Source organism: Homarus americanus, unplaced genomic scaffold (genome assembly GCF_018991925.1).
Source record: "Homarus americanus isolate GMGI-L3 unplaced genomic scaffold, GMGI_Hamer_2.0 scaffold14467, whole genome shotgun sequence".
NCBI classification, from domain to species: domain Eukaryota; kingdom Metazoa; phylum Arthropoda; class Malacostraca; order Decapoda; family Nephropidae; genus Homarus; species Homarus americanus.
Window position 1 is genome coordinate 1,821,123 of NW_024733734.1, and position 20,995 is coordinate 1,842,117.

Below are 20,995 nucleotides of genomic sequence, written 5' to 3' on the forward strand. Positions count from 1 at the left end.
TTTTGTTTTTTCAGATGGCGGTAAATATAGTCGAGAAAGTTAACAAGACAGTGAATGGTGGAGGAAGTTTTCATATTGACAAATTGCTGATGATTTATGGCGCCTGCAATATCAGCATAGGTCCAGTCAAAACGAAACTTTCGCAGATTAAACTGGGTATTGGCGTGGTGGAAGTAGGTTATTTACGGATTGTGGGAAACGTCCCCTGTACGTTCATGTGAACGAAGGTGATGGAAGAGTTGAAATCCAATGTGGAAAGTTTCAGGAACAAATTGCCACGCTTCACAGATGGCAGCAACGTTAGCAGCAGCTGACCTGACTGTTGTAGCGAGCTCGTCAAATTTGTTGACGAGGGAAGGGAAGTTGGAGAGCAGTAAGAGGGGAGATTGTACCATATCCGAGGAACTTCACTGTATTAGTACCTTCTTTCAGGAGTAGGTTTCTCTAGTTTTCTAGAGATGTGGGAATAAAGAGTGTAGGGATGTGGGGGTGAATGGTGTAGGGATGTGGGGGTGAATGGTGTAGGGATGTGAGGGTGAATGGTGTAGGGATGTGGTGGTGAATGGTGTAGGGATGTGGGGGTAAAGGATGTAGGGATGTAGGGGTGAATAGTATTGGAGAGTGGGGGTAAAGGGTGTAGGAATGACAGATATTGGGTATGGTGGCGAAGGGTGTATGGGGTGGGAAGTTGAAAGTAGGAGTGAAGGATACAGGGATGAGTGGTGTTGTGTATTGGGGTGATGAATGTAGAGATGTGAGAGTGAAGGGTGTTGGGATGTGGGGGTGAAGTGTTTAGGGCTATGGGGAAAAGGGTAATGATGTGAGGGTAAAGGGTGTAAGAATGTGAAGGTGAAGTGTGTAGAAACATGAGGGTGAAGGGTGTAGGATTGTGAGGGTGAATGGCGTAGGAATGTGAGGATAAAGGGTGTATGAATGTGAGGGTGGAGGGTGTAGGAATGTGAGGGTGGAGGGTGTAGAAATGTGAGGGTGGAGGGTGTAGAAACATGAGGGTGAAGGGTGTAGGAATGTGAGGGTGAAGGGTGTAGGAATGTCAGGCTGAAGGGTGTAGGAATATGGGATGAAGGGTGTAGGAATGTGGGAGTGAAGGGTTTAGGGATGTGGGGGTAAAGGGTAAGGGTGAAGGATGTAGGGATATGGCAGTGAAGGGTGTAGGAAAGTGAGGGTGAAGGGAGTAGGAATGTGGAGGTGAATGGTGTAGGGATGGGGGGGTGAATGGTATAGGAATGTGGGGATTAAGGGTGCAGGGATGTGAAGGTGAAGGGTGTAGGGATGAGGGGTGCTGGGTATTGAGGGTTGAAGATTGTAGGGATGAAGATTTTGTGTAGAGGTGTGTGAGAGGATGATATGTTATGGTCGGTTACAATGACATATGGTTGGTGGTTCTTGTGTTAATGCCACTTTTACTTATCTCAATGACAAGTTGGAATGGACCAAAGTTGAGCCTACAGGGTTAGCAGCTTCTGCACACACACACACACTGAAATGGGCCCCTGTCTCATCAACAGAGCATATTATATAAATGGGTCAATACATCTGATATTATATTCAGATTCACCACCCTGTAACTTTCCACTGTCTATGAGTAAGACATGAGTTGTACACGTGAGAGGGCAACTCTCCCAAGAGGGTAGAGACCTATCGTCGGCATATCTGTAAGCCCGCACAGCGAGGCCCTTACTCGAGTAGTCGCTCACAGCAAGTTATATCGTAAGGACGTGACCTAACGTTTATAATTCATAAACGCCGTCCTTTTCTCATTCATTCATATACAGTGGAACTTACGGTCGATCTACACTCAGGAATTATAGATACAATCCTTTTATAATAAAACAAGGAACTACAGTTTGGGTTTCGTTACTTAAGCCCAAATAATAAATATATGTGAACGGCCTCGTTAATTGAACAAAACAGCCGATTCAACACACTCACACACACACACACACTTCCCTCAGCTGTTTCCTGTTCCGTAACCACACCCTAATCCATCCCTAAATGGATTAGGGCGTGGTTACGGGACAGGAAACAGTGAGTGAACATAAACGGCACTAAATCGCATTGGAGCAACGTCACTAGTGGAGTTCCCCAAGGCTCAGTACTTGTACCATTATTATTTTTTATATACATAAACGACATAGATATCGGCATAGACAGCAACATAAGTAAATTTGCTGATGACACTAAAATATGACGTGTAATCAAATCTGACGCGGACTCTGCAAAACTAGAGAAAGATCTAAACAATTTTTTCGAATGGTCGGAAAAATGGTAGATGAAATTCAATGTGGACAAAAGTAAAGTACTCAGTATAGGAGATGTAAACAGGGAAACCAGTTACCAGATGAACAACGATGCCATTGTGGAATCCGACTGCGAGAGAGATTTAGGAGTAATGATAAGTAGGAATCTTAAGCCAAGTAAACAATGTGTTTTTGCCCATAACAAGGCTAATAAAGTACTTTGGTTCATACAAAGGAGTGTTAGTTACAAGACTAGCGAGGTCATCTTAAAATTATATCTAGCGCTTGTGAGACCTCACCTGGATTACGCAGTTCAGTTCTGGTCACCGTATTACAGAATGGATATAGAATCCTTGGAAAGAATCCAGAGGAGAATGACAAGACTAATCCCGGGCATTAGGAACCTTGAGTACAGAGACAGGTTAAAGCATCTTAATTTCCACTCCCTCGAGAGACGTAGAGTGAGGGGCGACATGATAGAGGTGTATACATGGAAGTCAGGGTTAAAGAAATGGACATTACAAAGGTACTCAAACTATCAACCAGGAGCGAACTCGTAACAATGGTTTTAAATTACACAAATTTAGATTTCGGCGTGAAATAAGTAAACACTGGTTTGGAAAGAAAGTACCGGATGCATGGAACAAGTTACCAAATATCATCATTAACTCGAATACGCTGGATAGCTTCAAACATAGGTTGGATGCTTACATGAGCAATAGGGGTTGGGTATAAACGGGACTGCCCAGTATGGGTCAATAGGCCTGCTGCAGTTTCCTCCATTCTTATGTTCTTATGTTCTTATGTTATTTGTATCACTTATATTACGTGTACATCATTTGTAAATCAAGAGACCCATTCCCCAATTATGTAATTGTATATTTTCAGCCTTCCGGCTGCCATGCTCGTTCAATAAACCGTTAATTATTATTATTATTATTATTATTATTGTTACACACACACACACACACACTTACACACACACACACACACACATACACACACACACACACACATACACACACATGTACATAAACCTGAAATATCATAAATACACACATGCAATAGTCACACACACACACACACACACACACACACACACACACACACACACACACAGCACAGTCCTAACAATTGTAAAAATTATCAATAACTTGTAATCAACCAGTGTATTCATTCCCAGTCAATCTTACCCTTTCGCAATGTCACAATGTTGAAATGCCCTGTAGTATTACCTTTTCCCCACCTAGTTATTATATATCATATTTGTATCACTTATGTTATTTGTATATTATTTGTCAATCAAGAGACCCATCCCCTAATTATGCAACTGTATATTTTCAGCCTTCCGGCTGCCATGCTGTTTCAATAAACCGTTAATTATTTATTATTATTATTATAATTATTACACACACACACACACACACACAGCACAGTCCCAACCATTGTAAAAATTATCAATAACTTGCAATGAACCAGTGTATTCACTGCCAGTCAATCTTACCCTTTTTGCACCGTGACAATGTTGAAATGCCTTGTAGTATGACTTTCTCCTTATTTAGTTCTTATATATCATATTTGTATCACTTTCGTTACTTGTATATTATTTGTCAATAAACAGAAACATTCCCCAATTATGTAACTGTATATTTAAAGCCTTCCGGATGCCATGCTCTTTCAATAAGCCGTTAATTATTTATTATTTGTATTATTATTATTATTATTATTATCATTATTATTATTATTATTACGCACAAACATACACACAAGTACACAAACCTGATATATCATAAATACGCGCACACACACACACACACACCCCTCATTATCAGTGGGTTGTCCTCAGGTTCATATCCGCTGTGTATAGTTGTTCCCGGTAAGGTGTGAGTGTCAGGAAATGGGGCCGAACTGACACAAAACTTGTCTCCAATACTTAAAGGCGGGTGCTTGACGTCTTCCTTCTACCTGCTGACGAGATTCACTTTTCTGTCATTTTTGCCTCCCAGAAGGGTGGTGGAGGCATGTATTTCTATCGTATGTAAGTCTAACTGTCCGTTAAACGAAGGATAAAGAGAGAGAGAGAGAGAGAGAGAGAGAGAGAGAGAGAGAGACAATGTGATGCTGTATCTACAAGCTGCGACCTTCCTGGCACCAGGTGTTTTTGTGTGACTCGATATTGGAATTCTCGTTGGGATTCACTGTCGATATTTTACTCCTTGATTTTTTTTTGTGTTTAGCTCTGAATTTCTACAAAGAATTTTCTACGAAAACTAAATTTAAGCTTGAATACTGAAGATATATAGAGTAATGCCACCTCTCCTGAGGGTTGCCCGTTTAATCCCGGGGCACTTCCAGTTCACCCAGCAGTTTAAAAATAATGTACAGAACCTAACAATAGGAAAAGTGAAGGCGGGCGACTACACTGCAGGCCATACTGCTCCCCTGTGTACTTAGGGCTTATTACAGTGTTCTTTTTCCACATTTTCCAAACCGGCTTCTATGAATGCGGGAAGCACGTTCATTCTAACAAACAACATTCTAATCAACAGATCATTGAGTTATATTGTCCTAGAGTACGATTTGATCATTCTCTTTACTACCCCTGTTTACTACATTTTCAAGTCTATAGTATTATGTGCACCCTCCCACACTTCCACTTGTTACAGTCACCGTTACCAATCCTAGTCTCCGAGAGTCGTGAACCACGAGGGTATGAACCCACGTCCGAAGCAATCACTCCTCCAGTTTCTAAGGTGTTTCACCCAGATATACAGTAGACTCTCAAATAAGTATTACATAGTTCCTTTACATTATTGTTATTGTTTCCTGAATGTGGTAGATTCACTAATCAAATACCAATGTTTCCTGTTGTCAATCCTAATATCCGAGAAATTGAAATTAAAATTGAAATACTTTATTGACAATAAAACTATTACATCAAAAGGACAGTGTAATATACTACTCCCACCCTCACCTTTGCCATCCCCTTCTGGTGTTTACAATAAGTTATAAATGTAAGTACAATAATTACTTGTACATCAGTGAAATAGTTCATTTTGGCATTAACACTGAACTACATTAAAAAAACAGATAATGTAATCCAACACAAAATTAAATGTCATATCCTTGGAGCAAAGTTTGTATACATTGCAAGAACTACTTCAATTTTTCTATTATTAATCATCCAACAAACTTGTTTCTTTAAAGAAGTGATCTCACTGTTCTTGTATGGTTGGATTTGTTCATCCTAATACATAATGTTGTAGTGTATGTGCATCCCTAAGATGACACAGTTGACAAGGTTGACCCGCCCCTCCACTTATCTGCCAGTAATATTTGTATCACAATTTTAGCCTAATTACAACAGTATCAACAGATGGTATGTTAGTCCCGGAAGTTACACTGGTGTCTTGTAAAACATACAAACGGTGCTGAAAACTCTCGCTACATATGGCAATCACTTCTCTTCTTGCCTTTTCCCATTCGTCTCTTTTTCTTTTCGTTTCCTTCTTTATCGTTCTAATACTTACATCGATAACAATATCTAGAAACATCTTTTCTGCAGCCTTTTGTGCCAATTTCTATGCACATCTCACGTATTTTACTGTTGAACTTATACCCAATGTGAGTCCTAAGGTATTTGGAAACATCAACTTTCTCTTGCCTTAATCCATTCAAAAATAAATCCCTTGTTCATAATTTATGACCTGATATTCAGTTTTTTCATTGTTAATTACAAGGCCCATTCTACAACACAGTGTACGCAATGTATCTAAAGCCTCTTGCATGTTTCTCATGCCTTTACAATGTAAAAGTACATCATCAGCACATATTATAACCAGTGTCTCTCCAGGAAATTCTTAGCGAGCCATTATGTTCATCAATATGTTAAAAAGAGTGGGGCCAAGTACACCTCCCTATGGAGTCCCCAACTCCATCTCTCTCTCTTCTAAGTACCAACCCTGAAACCATACTGTAGCCATTCTGTTACTCAAGTAATTCACAATTCATTTCACCAGAAACCCCTAAATTAATTAGTTCCTCAAGTATGACATCTTTATTTGCCCTATAACAAAAGTCCTACATGTAGTCTCGATATTGAAACACTTTACTACACAGTCTGTAGTACTTCTCCCTTTCATAAATCTATGTAAATTGTGCTTCAAGAGATTTTCCACTTTATACAACAACCTGTTTAATACTATTCTTTCCATTATTTTACTGAAACAAGAGGTCAAAGACATTGGACGAATATCTCCAATGTTCTTTGGTATTGGTACAATTACTACTCGCTTCCACTTAAAAGGGATACAACCTCCATTATAAGACATAATAAACAAGTCTAACAGGGGCCCTTCTCTAATACCAGCGAGACAGTTTAGGATATCATATGTTATTCCATCAACACCGGGTACCGTAGACTTTCCCATTTTAATCACATATAATAACTAGCCTCTCGTTATAGGAACACATGTAACATCCCCATTGTACACTGACTTTGTACTAACTCACTCCTAAGTCTACTCTTACTTTGTAATGAGGCCTCCACACACTAAGGAAATTCGGCGAAATTAGCAGTCCCAGCCTGTGGGTCAGCGTATCTGTTGCCCTTGCTTCGAACACCTCGCACTTTATTCACTTCCTTCCATATGTCACCCAAGCTCTTGCCTTTAGCGATTCTCCTGTCCAGTATTTATTCGGTTCCTCTTGCTTGATTTCATTATCAATCGGATTTGCACTCCATTCTCTTTTTCACCTTTCTAAGAAGTTTACTCCAGCTTGAACCGATTTGTCATTCACATATATATGTAATGATTGTTTGTCAGACCAAAGCTTACAGCCCAGAATTACGTCACATGTAACAGCAAGCACACTACAGACCTCGTGGCACCACCACATCCCGGGTTGACACACCTCAGGTCGACCCTAGGGACTTGACCTCGTCCGCTAATGACTTGAGTTAGCCGGGTGACCTACAACCGCACCTAACCAAGACACCTGGGCAGGACGACACCTGCACACAGCCGTCCAGACCTGACACTAGGGAACCAGAATTCTCACCACAACTCGATCAGCTCTACCCGGCGTCATGACCTTAGTAATTCAAGGACCCGCTAATTAGCCAGCACTCCTGTTGACCCAACAACCCGGTCAAGACACACCCAGTTCAGTAGGAGAGGTCACCCCCCGGGTCGACCAATATATAGGGTCTGTAACCAGGAAGGGCCAGCTACCACGTCCCCGAGTCCCGCTCGGGAGAAGCCCGCCACTAAGTGTAACGAAGTCTCAGCCGGGTCCATCGACAGAGTGCTGTCAACTCCACGTGTAACAGTAAGTGCTGGCTGTGTAGTCTGTGGAAGTGCAGTGATCCCGAACCTCCCCAACGATCGACTTAGTGAAGTGCCCATTCTAATTGTGAGGTTAGGTTATACGAGAATACCATAGTCTATCATAAATTGTGTACGAACCCCCCTATTAATCCCCCCCTATTGAACTAGTAAAATAAAGCTGTAACACGCATTGGTGTTTTATATACTACACTTGTACTGTGCCTGTGTTAATATACAGTGTTGACATCACACCCTCGAGACACGCTACCATTTCCCTCGCTATAATACTCTACTACTATAAACTCCTAACTTACCTCTTCATGTGAGATTTTGTCTCATTACAATGGTGGCAGCGCACTTAACGTAATACTCACTCTTCTTCCCCTTAGTGTTCAGTACAGTGATAGTTAGAATCTTTTGAAGTAAACTCGTAACTATCTTGACGAAGCAGGCAGTACAAGGGTGGTAACATTTGTAATATAATTCCTGTCCCTCAGTGTGGTACAAGTGGTGACAGTATCCACTCCCCCCTCCCTAGTTCACATATTGTTGGGTAACGGGGAACAATGGTCGAGAACTCAACCAGGGCAAGTGTCAGTAAAACCCCCTCCTCGTCCCACCCACAGACGTCATCGTCAACATTGACAATTTCGACTTCCACGATCAGTACTTCCCAGCCCTCCTCGCAAGCTAATATAACTTCTGTTAACATTACACCAACGACTTCCGTTTTATTCCCGTTCCCTGAACAATCCACTAGTACCTACTCTCCCCCCCTACCCCTTAACCACCCTGCACCCTCTCTCGCCGCTCCCCCCCCACGCTCACGTACACCTTAGCACCTCCCAACCCCTACAGCATGCCAGACCCCTTCCTTACGTCTGTCTCAGCGAGTAGTGCGGCACAAGTAATCAGTCAGATACCCATGTTTGAGGGCGATGGCCGTGACCCTGAGACATCAGCCGATAGGCTGGAATAGTGGTTAGGAGACATTGAAAGTGCGTTCCCGGAATCCCTTCAGGAATACGAGGAATGCCGCCTTAGGACGGCACGTATGCGATTGGGCGGTGACGCGATAGGTGTGCTAGGATTTAATCCGACAGTAAAGAATGCTACCACGTGGGACACGTTCGCGAACGGATTACGGGAAATTTACAGCCAGGGTGACTCAGTACAAGATCACACGACACGTTTAGCTAATATTAAGCTAGAGGAGTGTTCATCACTAAATGTTTACCTATCATGCATAGGGAGTGCTGTGAAGATGGCGAGAGTGAATCACCCACAATTCTTCCCACTTGAGCTAGTACTCTCTTACTTTCTGTCGGGCTTACCCGGCGAGATGCGTACGTACATGGAGGCAAGCGGGATAACTACGATCGAGAACGCAATTAAAGCAGCGCAGAGGTATATACAGCTCAGGAAACCCACCCCCCCCTCCCGTTTTGTGTCGACAATTCACGCCGCCCCTCCCACCCTTACACGTAACACCCCTTCTGTCTGGGAGGATGAATTCTTGAGACTGATGGTGGAGAATCTCAGCCGGGACGAAAGCAAGCGACAGGAACAGTCATCGTTCCACGAGGAAGGGCGGGAGCAACCAGGGTTAGATACAGTAGGTATAAACACGTTGGGTAATGCGCCACGGGGCGGCCGGCCGTCCGGGGCAGGGACCCGCGGGGCGCGGGCTGGGATTGACCCCCGCCCCCGGGCAGTCACAAGTGCGCGCCCGGGCCCGCCCATGCGGGATAGCTGGTATAGAGCTCCGAAGCCTTTTCGCTGCTCTTCCTGTGGGGCATGGTCCCACGCGGTGCACGGATGTCCCTTTCAATGTGAGGGAAACCAGTGCGATGGGTGTGGCGACCAGGGACATACCCGCAGAGAGTGTCCATACACCGGAATGCGTTGTTACGCATGTGCCGAGTGGGGACACATTCGCAGGTTATGTCCCTACTACTAAAGACAAGGGCGAGGCGTTGATGGTGACTAGGGAAGACAGGCCAATTATTAAGTTGAAAATGGGAGGGAAACGGGTTGAAGCTTTCATTGACACAGGCTCTTCGGTGTCCTTGGTGAAACAGAACGTGGCCTCCAAGATGAGCCTAGGGGGAAAGCATAAAGTTCCTGAGTTACGTGGCGTCACGGGGAACCGCCTCTCAACATTGGATTCCAGAGATATAACTGTAGACTTAGGAGATAAGATAGTTGTTCACGCGCTGGTTGTGGTAAGCGGTGATCTTTTCCCAGGGGATGTTCTTATTGGGTCAGATTTCTTGTGTAGGTTTAAGTATGGAATCCAGTTTGATGGGAGCCGGTATTCCGTGACACTAGATGGTAGAGATTATGCAGGTACTCCTATTAGGAATAGGTCTGGTCTGCCCGTCCACCTCATTAAGCCTAAACGCCCCCAGCCCCCCCGCACCCCAAGCCCCCCAGCTACACCCGACGCGTGCCACTGTCATCCCTCCCCACTCTAGTGTTGTTCTGCCCGTTCGATGGTCAAGGTCGTTCGACAGTTCCACGGAGGATCAGGAGTATGTATTTGTTGAAACCCCTCATAAAATGTCCCCATACATGCAGTCGGGGCTCATTAACACTCAGCAGCCTAGCGTCCTAGTCATAAACCCCACCCCCAAGGGAATTTAAACTTACTCCTGGTCATTCAGTGGGAACAGTCTGTGCGGTCGATAAAGTAGAGGATCTGGAGCATTTCGATTCTACGAGATATAACATTAGGAGTGACACAGAATTCGTAGAGTCACAGCAAATGTTCGCCGCTGCAATAGAATCCCTTGACATAGATCACCTACCCACCCTTATTAGAGAACGTCTACGCTCTATAATAAAGCAGCATGAAGATCTATTTGCAACTTCAGATCAGGACCTCGGCCTGATGTCAGCTTTGCACAAAATTAATACAGGCTCCGCTCCCCCCACCAGAGTACGGCAGTGGAGGCTTCCTGAGGCGGCTAAAACTCAAATTAGGGACTTATGTCGCCAAATGGAGGAACGTGGTGTCATCTCCCCTTGTACTAGCCCCTATTGCTCCCCGGTAGTATTAGTCAGAAAAAAGGACGGGTCAACTAGATTCTGTGTAGACTATAGGGAACTTAATAAGGACACCATTGCTGATAGCTATCCCTGCCCAGAATTGACGAGACACTGGACCAATTGAACGGAGCTTCTATATTCACAGTTCTAGACTGTAAGGATGCGTACTGGAGTATACCTGTCGACCCGGCTGACCGCCCCAAAACTGCTTTCGCGGACGGCAGCCGTCTATTTTGTTTCAACAGGTTACCTTTCGGGTTAAAGGGAGCACCGGCCACGTTCATGAGGGCTGTGAACCACAGTCTCACACCCGTGCTTGGGCGGAACGCTATGGCTTACCTGGACGATGTTATCGTTTATAGTAAAAACATGGATTCGCACATGCGGGATGTAGATGAGGTTCTCTCGGTCATGAAAGCGGCCGGACTGAAAGTGTCCCTTAGGAAATGCGCGTTCGCGCGCCAGGAAGTTAAATTCCTGGGATTCATCGTAGGTCATGGCGGCGTTAGGCCCGACCCGGTGAAAGTGAAAGCGATAGCAGAGATGCCACCCCCCACCACAGCCAGGGGTGTGAAACAGTTCCTCGGCACCGCCAATTTTTTCAGACGTCACATCCCTCACTTTTCAGAGGCGGCCCTCCCCCTTACGAAACTTACAAAGAAGTCGGTTCAGTTCCGGTGGTCGGGGGAGGCAGATAAAGCTTTTAACCATCTTAAGGACTTATTGAAGTCGGCAACAATGTTAGCACTGCCGGACTTCACGCAGCCGTTTTACGTGCACACTGACGCTTCCGACGAAGCACTGGGAGCCTGTCTCATGCAAGGTGGTGAAGATAACCCCATCCCTATTGCTTATTTTTCCCAGAAATTGAGCGGAGCTGCCCTCCGCTACTCCACAACTGAGAAAGAAGCCTTGGCTATTGTCAAGGCCGTAACTTCCTTTGATGCTTACCTATTTGGTAGACACTTTTATGTAATCACTGATCACCGTCCTTTAATATATATCTTCCAAGGTAAAACTCCTAATGCACGGGTAGCACGCTGGGCAGTCTTTCTAAATGCGTATAACTTCTCCATTTTGCATAAGCCAGGCAAGAACCACGTAGTACCAGACGCACTGAGCCGTAATGTATTACCTATAAATAATGTCGGGAATCCTAGCAGCATGACTCAGCCCATTTATGGGGACCTATCACCTAACGAGGTGCGCCAACACCAACTCGAAGACCCACAGTGGGGTCCTGTCATTGAGTTCCTTGAGGGGGGTCTGCTCCCCAAGAAGGTCAACAAAGCCTCACTTTGTGATTTCAGTCTTTTAAGCGGAGTCCTGTATCTTGTTACTATGAAACAGGATGATGAACAACCCACAGAACTCGTAGTCATCCCCGCATCCTTGGAAAACTCGGCCCTAGAAGTAGCTCACTGTTCCCAATTCGCAGCCCACCCGGGTGAATGTCGCACATATGCACGTGCACGCTCTATGTTTTTCATGCCCAATCTAGCGCGGAAAGTTGGGGCATTTGTCAAAGGATGTGTGCCATGTCAGTTAAGAAAGGGTACCCCAAAGAGACAGGGAGAGCTGCAGGAGTTCCCACCAGCCTCTCAGCCCTTGGAACGGGTATCGATCGATCTAACTGACATGTCAATACGTTCACACCGGGGAAACAGATACGTTGTTTCCATCGTCGATCACTATTCACGTTTTGCGACCTATATACCCATCCCCGATAAACGCGCAGAGACAGTTTGTGAAGCCCTGTTACAATACGTTGGTACTCATGGATGTCCCCGGGTCATTGTAAGTGATCAAGGGACAGAATTTACCTCGGGCATCTTTCAGAAGGCGTGAGACTTGCTGCGGGCTAAGTCAAATCTAACCACTAGTTACCACCCACAGGCTAATGCCATGGTTGAGCGTTCCCACCGCACGTTGAAAGATCACTTGTCGTTTTTGGTTAATAATCAGTACGGCGGTTGGGACGATCAGCTACCCCTTGCACAACTGGCCATGAACACCGCAATTAATACCACCCTGCATAAGACTCCTTACTTCCTTCACTTTGGTAGGGATCCAAACCTTCCTGCTGGTGTAATCAACCCCCCACCCCTATCCTATGGCGAGGACTACCCTTCTGTCTTGCAAAACAGGTTACAAACGGTCTTTACTCGGGTGCAGGAACTAAACAGGAAAGGTCATTTACACAACGCCACCTACTATAACCTCAGGGTCACCCCTTCCAATATTACCGTACGTACCCTGGTCTTCCTAACTAACGAATCATCCTCCCCCGACACCCCCTCTAAGTTGCAACAGAGATGGAAGGGCCCATATAGAGTAACCGCCCAACCCAGCAAAGTAAACTTCACTATTTCCCCGCTTTGCCAGGGGGGACGTAAGGAAACTGTGCATGTGAATAGATTGAAGCTGGCAACTGTCGACGATGACGTCTTCAACAAATCAGGCCTCACCAACCAGCCCCCTCTAGGGGTAACATTCCCTTCCCAACACCCTATCCCTCCACCAGCAGCTGACCACCCCCCTCAGAACAATCAGGTACCTCACACCCCAAGTAATAATCAGAGAACTCCCCGAGCTACTGCCCCACTTGTACCAGTAAGACCTGATCAGATTAGGGCCTATAGATATAACACCAGGTCACAGAACATAGATTAAAGTAACGAGTCTAGGGGCACTTCTAATTGTTGATTCTCCACCCCGGGATCTTGTCTTTCTACTAGGCTACAGAGTCAGCACTGCCCTTGCTCTTCACGGGCCTGGGCGAGGTCTCCCTGACTCCACACAAAAGTCGGAGATGACACCACCACAGCTGCAGCCGACCCCCTACCGGACGAGCTGAGACCAACGCATCCTGACTCATAATGGATGCCCGACACGAGCGGGACACGCAGCGGGCAACCCCGCGGCGAATGGGTGACGCCTTCACGTCGTCACTGCAAGCCCCAAGCTCCAGAAACGGGCTTACATAATGCTGGCCCTCGATCTGGTTGAAGACACTGGGCTGTGTCTCGTCGCTCGCCTGCGGAACGACGAGACACGCACCGAGGCTACAGTCTCACAGCCCACAATACTGACAGACAACATCTATGGATACCATCAGCCTGAGCAAGCTACGCCATGCAGGACCAGCGCAGCACCTAGCTCCAGGCAGGGAATCAGGTCGTCCCCTTGGAACCCAGGAGAAAATCCCGAAACCCCGACCTGCAACTTCAGTAGCAGCAAGCAACAGGCAACAAACAACTAGAGGTCCCAGTGGCGATGCAGACGACAGCTCCCTACGTTTCAGGACCTGTCAACTGGTCCCACGCACTTCCACTCCGGGAATGGAACCACCAGGTACCAGACAAGTAATGGCTGACCTCGGCCCACCCGGGATCTGCCTCGCCGGTGTTTACCACACCATCGGGGACGAAACAGAAGTGACCTGACTACAAGTAGAGGAAGAAAACAAGCAAACCCTGGGGGGCCCACCCAGGGAGGGATTCACCACTGTGAGGGTGTGGGACAGGACGGTCAGGGGTCTCGCCGACACAAACGTAAGGAGGGCGAACTCTTGTCCGTGGACCCTGCCCTACACGCCATCCAAAGCGATGACACCCCAAGCAGTGGACCGGCTTTGATCCCGGCCGGGAAGGGCGGAAACTCAGATGGACTAGAAAAATCCAGCTGGACCACGACAGAAAATGAGACTCTACAGAGGAAACTCAGATGGGACTAGAAAAATCCATCTGGAATGTGTCAGGAACTGCCGCTCTACACAGAAGTCCAAGTGGAGGAAGTGACGGGACAGGAAACGCCAACCACTGTATCTACTGCGTCGTCCACCCTGATGCCGGGCACCGATTGGTGGAGGTGGTGATGGACCACGCGCCACCCGGGATCTCGACGAATGCTGACGAGTTTTTGTTTTTGCCATTGTATCTTGTTAATAATTTCTGCTGCCTTTTTAGTATGTACAAATATTTCTTTTTGTTCACAAGTTGTATTTTTCCCCAACCTTAAGCGGCCATGTATCTTATTATTATATATGTTGTATGTGCTGCCCTGCGCAAGAGTTTAACAGTTGAAGCAACAAGTATGTAAATCTATTCCAGGCTTGAAGATACTAACACTAGGGAACCTAAGCAGAAATAAGCCAGGGCAAGCAACACCATTGCATAACCTTTCAAACCTCCGACTGTGTACCCTCATTTAACTTCCTAAAGTGACGCTCTCCGACAAGCACCTGCCTAGGCACTCTCTTTCCCCTTCATATCTACATCCATCTTTCCTTTTCCGTATATTTAGCTAGCCGCTTAAATTTTTAAATATTATCAGACTATGGTAGGATGTGAGGTGTATACTTTGCATCTCAGTAGCTATTTTCGCAGGATGTGCACTCGCTTTGTCATCCACTGTAAACATCCACTGTCTGGCATAGAAGCTTTGATCTTGGCGGGAGGTATAGTGACCTTTGTCAGATCAAACTAGCGCCAGTAGAAAAACATACACCTATGAGGTTGTTGTTTGTAAATGTGAGACTATGTTATCGCCCCAGGGATTATCTCTGATACCACACGTGATGTTGATGTCTATATGTGACATCAGTCTCTGTGATGAAGCTTTGGTCTTGGCGGGAGGTGTAATGATTGTTTGTCAGACCAAAGCTTACAGCCCAGAATTACGTCACATGTAACAGCAAGCACACTACAGACCTCGTGGCACCACCACATCCCGGGTTGACACACCTCAGGTCGACCCTAGGGACTTGACCTCGTCCGCTAATGACTTGAGTTAGCCGGGTGATCTACAACCGCACCTAACCAAGACACCTGGGCAGGACGACACCTGCACACAGCCGTCCAGACCTGACACTAGGGAACCAGAATTCTCACCACCACTCGATCAGCTCTACCCGGCGTCATGACCTTAGTAATTCAAGGACCCGCTAATTAGCCAGCACTCCTGTTGACCCAACAACCCGGTCAAGACACACCCAGTTCAGTAGGAGAGGTCACCCCCCGGCTCGACCAATATATAGGGGCTGGAGCTCCTCTCAAGGGAAGTGTCTGTAACCAGGAAGGGCCAGCTACCACGTCCCCGAGTCCCGCTCGAGAGAAGCCAGCCACTAAGTGTAACGAAGTCTCAGCCCGGGTCCATCGACAAAGTGCTGTCAACTCCACGTGTAACAGTAAGTGCTGGCTGTGTAGTCTGTGGAAGTGCAGTGATCCCGAACCTCCCCAACGATCGACTTAGTGAAGTGCCCATTCTAATTGTGAGGTTAGGTTATACGAGAATACCATAGTCTATCATAAATTGTGTACGAACCCCCCTATTAATCCCCCCTATTGAACTAGTAAAATAAAGCTGTAACACGCATTGGTGTTTTATATACTACACTTGTACTGTGCCTGTGTTAATATACAGTGTTGACATCACACCCTCGAGACACGCTACCATTTCCTCTCGCTATAATACTCTACTACTATAAACTCCTAACTTACCTCTTCATGTGAGATTTTGTCTCATTACATATATTACGTTTCCCATGATTTATTTCTCCTTTACAACTACACTTACTGGTCGTCAAAAGAGAATCAATAATTTGTAATAAATCATCATAAAAGCTATCAACATCCTTTGGTTCATAATCTGTAAACCAATCCTGTATAGTAGTGATCAGCTCCTGTTTTTTTTTGTCTTCGGGCAACCAATATCTTTTCCACTTAATTAAATTTTATCTAATTAAACATGTATAGTAATTCGTAATTCAAAATGATCACTAAGCAAATCCCGAACTATGTCAGCATTCCCTCTTATTCCACATGTATTGAAACATACTGCATAATCTAACCTTCCCCCATGTATGTGGGTAGGCTCATGAGTCTCCAATATTTCAATATCATCCAAAAAGTTTAACCATCTCCTTCCATTAATGTTGTTGGGTCTCATAGTATCAGGACTTCGTGTCTAGCATTAATATCACCAACCATAACACTAGCATCATTAAATAAGCACTCAGGCATGTCATCAATATCCAAACTTTGAGGATGTACAGTAGCTAAAACAAGTATGCTCCGAAATTTTACGTGTCTAGTGACAGCCCTCATATACCAAAATATATCGTCCATGGTCTCATATTTTTTCCCACAAATTATGCACAGATAGTTGTTTTAGCTACTGAACATAGATGTTAATGACACATATAGACCTCCCTTGGACGTAGATTGTAACAGACAAACTTTCAACCCCATTCTGCTTGTCAGCTATTACCAATTCAACCGACACAGTTTTCCAAAGATAAGTTAACAGACCTCTTGTATAATTTATATTATTAGCTGGTAAACAGAAACATTGGTAATCACATAAATTCATCAAATTACCATCCCCTGTGCCCGTCTCTTGTAAGGCTATTACATCAATCTTGTACAACAGTGCATAAGCATGCACATCTGTGGTCCTAGGACGTAAGTTATTCACATTCCATGAAAGTATACTTAAACTAGTGTTATCCATTTTCCCTATTAACAACAGAAATTAACCTTATTCTCCCATTCACAAACTATTCCATTATTTCTCCCACTCGAGCTAATACCTTGTTAAGAGTGTCGGAATAAGAACCAATGAATAGATTACTGGTCGGCATATGAACTTCGACTGATTCGTTGCGTACACATTGAAGCAGTTAAAATTTAGATATTATATGTTATACATGAAATGTAGTAACATTAGTTTCAATGTTTTAGGTAAAACAAAGTAATGTTTATTGTATTAGTCTCGAATACTAATGAATGAGTGAGCGTTTGATAGCTATTTGTGGATTCGCAACTTGAACGTCTTTTGTTTATGACGTCATTTTCGCCACCTCTACTTGGTTAGTTTTACCTCTCAGACAGAGTTGCCAACTTAGCGACTTTGTAGCTAGATCTAGAGCTTTTTGTTTTTTTCTAGCGACATTTTAGAGCGATTTGCGACTTGTCGCAAATCTAGAGATATCCACAGAAATCTAGCGACTTTCTGGATACTTTTGGACTGTCCATGAAAATTCAGTTTTCCTAATTTCGAGCCATAATATATAGCAACGGGGTTACAGGGACAATAAATAATAAGAAAAGTTTAATACATTTGAACGGGTCGTGGTACAGGAGGGACACGTCTATTTCCTGATCACTTGATGTCAGCCCGTCCATGGCTAATGTTGCCGTGTCGTCATTTATTTGTCTATTACCTTCGCCTTTGTAGCACCTTTGTAGCACACAATCTGGACAGAAACATCTAACACCCTAAAATTGTGGTCAGAAGTGGCAAATTACAGAGATGCGACAGGTGAAAACCCTTACCATGATCTGGCTGAAATTGCACTCGCTGCCTTATCTCTTCCGCATTCAAACGCAGATGTAGAGCGCACATTTAGTAATATGAACTTTGTGAAATCAAAATTGCGCAACAAAATGAAACTATCGACATTAAAGGCAATTCTTACAATAAAGTATGGGTTAAAAAGACAGAACACCTGTTATGAACTTCCTAGTGATATTTTAAGAAAGATAGGGACTGTGGAGGCATACAGTTACAAGAGAACCTGAACCAAGCACTTCACATGCTTCCAGCTCTACAGTTGTTCACACTACGAAGAGGACTGGGATGCAATTACTATTGAATAATAGGTAAGTGTGCACATTAAACTTTAAACAAAATAATATTTTTATTTTTACATAATGCATTTTATTTATACTCAGTCCATTATAGTCGGCATTATGAAAATATTATTTGCATCAAATTACTGAAGGGGGGGAATAATAGCTAGCGACTTTCCATGGAAGATTTAGCGACATTTAGCTACTTTTAGGTACCAGCCTAGCGACATTTGAAAATCCGAGTTGGCAACCCTGCTCTCAGAGCCGGGTGCTTTTAGTATTGGGCTGGCAGTTGTAAGGTAAGTATCTCCTCTCCTATTGTATATTTCTTGTGGTATACTGTGTTAACCTTGCTCGACTTTTGAGAAACCATGTATTACATAGTGATTTATATGTGATACTGTGTGTAGTCTTATTGTAGAATTCAACTGTAAATAACTTACTTGTTTATGAGTTACGTGTGATGGATAACCACGTTGTTTAGAGTAGTGTCTAGACTAAATAAGTGTTTAATCATTACGTTGATGTTCGTTATTTTGTCACTCGGTTGAGTAGTTTATTTGTTCACATTTAATTTGTATTTATTAATTTTGTACATACGGATATAATTGTTTTATTTTTGGTTTATTTGTTAATATATTTTGTAATTAAAGCCACTGCATGAATTTCAATATACCCCATATTAATTAGGTGATAATTTGGTGGGATCTATTCCTGGACCTATAATACAAAGATGAATTTTGTGATATTGTTACACCCTAAGAGGCCAAGGGTCGTAACAACCTTATCATGTAATACTTCGGGTAAGTCACCCCATTTGCGGGTTATCTCTTTCCTATGTCCACATTTGCGGTACCCCAAAAAAAGATTGTTTGCCAGCTTTTATTACTGTATTATTTTCAACCTTCCTTCCTCTTAGTTCAACATCCACATTTCTATGTTCAGAAAACTGGGTAATTATCTTCTGTTGTTGTCCTCTACCTTTTTTCTCGGCATCTGAATTTGTTGACTGGGTTAAACTACTACACCATACACGTCACCAAACTTGTCAATTACCTTCTCTTCTGGAACAACTTTTGGTGCCGCCCCTGTACCATTTTCGGTTACCTTTAACGTGTCACTCTGTTCCATCCTCCTCTTCCACACGTTCTCTATTGCAGGTAGATTTGTCTCACCTGCAATTCTTCGTCCTTCCTCCTTTTCTCGCTGTTGCACACCGCGGCCATTTTTTTCGTCCGGTAAACACAGCTGTGAGCGCTAGCTCCCAAATTTGGGATGTTTTCGAGCCTATTACATTATCTGAAGGATATATAGGCTTACCTACTTGTGTATAAGGACCTGATGATAAGATAAGTATCGTCAAGCAACTTTGGTGTTGGGAACTTACTGTTTACCTTACGAAAATAACTGCTCGGGGTCCCATCACTCCTGGCTGGGTGTTGTGGGATGTCAACATTGCCCCATGGAAAGTGAATTTTCGCTTAAGAACTCTACATGGAAGAGTAAAGAAAAGATAGTATTGAACGAAGTTCTTGAAGACCTTGAGTTGAGTAGTGATGAGTCTAATACGAGTGATGAAGCACAAGGGAAGTTCGAAAGTGAGAAAATACAGCTACAACAAGAGGTAGTGAATAAGAAAGAAATTTCTAAAAGAATGAGGGAGACAAGCTGGCATGAGGACAGTGAAAGCAAAGAAGTGAGAGAGGAGAAGAGACAAAAACATCTAGGACAAAAAACGTGTGTGGGTGGTAATAATAATGGAAATAACAGAAAGGAGATAGTGGAGAATGGATCAAGAACAGAGCAAAGTATGGAATTTGAAGGAAGCAGACAAGAACACACACAAGGTGAAGTTGGTCGTGTCAGGAAGAGATTAATTTTTCCACAGTCATGCCCGATGACCTTCCTTGAAAAATTAAAATGGGCAGTACAACTAGGACGGGAGCATCGCAGCTTTGAGCCTCTTTTGAATGAAGGCACACACAAGCCTTATCTTACAGTGGGGACCATGGAGGCTGTGGAAATGTTGACAACTGTTGGGTACAAGGGATTACTGATGGTTTTGCCAGAGGAGAGCGACATACTACTTACAAAGGTAATAATCTTCAGGTACCCTGTAATCCTAGATCCAGAATACTTATTGGATGACGAAAGATTTGTTTGGGTCAAGAGGCATTTAATAAGGGGCGAAGAGAGAAGCCAGATTATTGCTCTAATGAGAGGAAAGGTTCCAGAGAAAGTGTTCATCACAGGAGCAGGGTATAGGAAGGTGGCACTATATGTGGAGGGACCAATAATGTGTGTCAAGTGTTGCAGATGGGGACATAAGGCCTGGAGCTGTCAACTGGACCCACGTTGTAGATTCTGTGGGAAGAGGCACGAATCTAGCAACTGTAAGGACAAGATCAAAGCAGGAGAGAAAGTGAAGCCTTGTTGTTGTAATTGTGGTAAAACTCACAATGCTAGTTCAATTGCATGCGAGATGAGGCCACGTATGAGAAGTGACCAACAAAGGAATTATTCAGAGAACACTGAGGAAGTACGCTGTGGTCTGACAGTGACAAGACAGCAGGAGAACACACAGACAGTGATTCCTGAGAATGCCTGGCATGAAGATTCAAGAAGGATAAGGACTGCGCTTGCGGCCGGAAGCGTTGTTGATGCCAGGAACAAACAGAGTAATAAACAAGTAGCAAGTGAGAGTAGTGGTGCAGCCCTCCAG